This window comes from Capsicum annuum, chromosome 5 (genome assembly GCF_002878395.1).
Source record: "Capsicum annuum cultivar UCD-10X-F1 chromosome 5, UCD10Xv1.1, whole genome shotgun sequence".
Lineage (NCBI taxonomy): Eukaryota > Viridiplantae > Streptophyta > Magnoliopsida > Solanales > Solanaceae > Capsicum > Capsicum annuum.
In genome coordinates, this window is record NC_061115.1 from 5,465,760 (window position 1) to 5,467,524 (window position 1,765).

Sequence of the window (1,765 nt, forward strand, 5' to 3'; positions counted from 1 at the left end):
GTCAAAGCTATTATGCTGGTAATATTTTGTTCATCATGACATGAATAAATTTTCAAGTTCATTTTAGTATAGTTTAACTGATATTTACTGATGGTATATGAAGATTTTTACCAGCAGGTCCCGTAGACATCTTTAGATAATTAACTTGATAGTGTGATTATTCATTTACTTTTTGGCTCTATTTTAGTTTAGTATAACTTATATTCACTGAAGTGTAAGAAGAATTTCACTAACATAACTTATATTCTCTATGCAGGACATGCTAATAGCTTCAACAGACACCTCATCAACAATAATTGACTGGATTTTCTCTGAACTTATAAGGCACCCAAAAGTAATGAAGAAATTACAAAATGAGTTGAACGAAGTTGTTGGCTTAAATAGAATGGTGGAAGAATCAGACTTGGAAAAATTAGAGTACTTAGACATGGTCATTAAAGAAGGTTTTAGGCTTCACCCTATTGTACCATTGCTTCCTCATGAATCCATTGAAGATTGCACAATTGATGGCTTTGATATACCTAAAGGTTCAAGAGTTCTAGTAAATACTTGGGCAATCGGAAGAGATCCAGAAGTTTGGCCAGAACCCGAGAAGTTTGTACCAGAAAGATTTGTTGGTAGCAACATTGATCTTCGTGGACATGATTTTCAACTTTTGCCATTTGGCTCTGGCAGAAGAAGTTGCCCTGGTATACAATTAGGGCTCATAACCGTTCGCTTGGTGCTAGCACAAATGGTTCACTGTTTTGATTGGGAGCTACCAAATGGTATGACGCCAAATGATTTAGACATGACTGAGAAATTTGGTTTAACTATGGGTAGAGCTCAACATCTAATGGCTATTCCTACTTATCGGTTGGAATGTATATCAGGGATATCAAATGAACAGGTTGAATTGAGCTGAGTTAAGCTAAATCCAACCAAAAAATAATTAAATCCAACCAAAAAATAATATTCTTAAGTCGATTCGATGGGATTAAAATGGGCTACACTTGGGGAATAGAGGACATTTGTGTTGTGTCTTGTGTGCGTGTGTGTTCTAATTTCAAATGCCAGTATCTACGTTATTCAATCTTTATATGCAATAATCATGTAACAAGGTGTATTGACATAATCAGTGCTGGGTTTAGGGGGAAGCAACTAAAGCAAGTGCTTTAGGCCCCATATCAAAGACCCCTATATTTTCATTTTCATTAGTGCATAAAATATATAACTAGCAGCATTATTATTTTTAAGAAAATAAATTTTTTGTCTTTTTGAGAGTTTTATTGAGTTATTTAGAAATAAATAGATGCTACTTAGATAAATATTATTTATCTCAATTTATGTGTCACTTTTTACTCTATAATGATTAATCTGATTAATTTTAAAGTTAAATAGGATTGAATTAATTCAATATTTTAAAACTTAGGTGTTCAAAAACTATATAATAAGTCTTATACACTACATTTTTTCTCATGTCATGAGTATGAAGAAAGAATAGATTCAAAATATTGATCAAAATTTATATAATTTGACTCTCAATAAGTAAAAAGTGTCACATAAATTAGGATAACCTGATTATCATGGCTTAATTTTCATAATAAACATGCATACAAAAAATAATTAATTGCAATATCTATAATAGAAAGACAAAGTCTCTTCTAATATTCTTAGAAATATATTATTTCCTAATAAATAGTGGATCAAGCCATTTATTCAATTCAAAATACACTTAAAAACTAATCCATATGTATATAATTATTTTAACATCTAGTTAGTAGTA

The 1,765-nt window shown here is 30.8% G+C and overlaps 1 pseudogene; it reads left to right on the forward strand.

Moving 5' to 3' along the window:
• LOC107872291 overlaps nt 1-1,262 on the forward strand; it is an 8,889-nt pseudogene extending 7,627 nt beyond the window's left edge.
• The last annotated feature ends 503 nt before the right edge of the window (nt 1,263-1,765 follow it).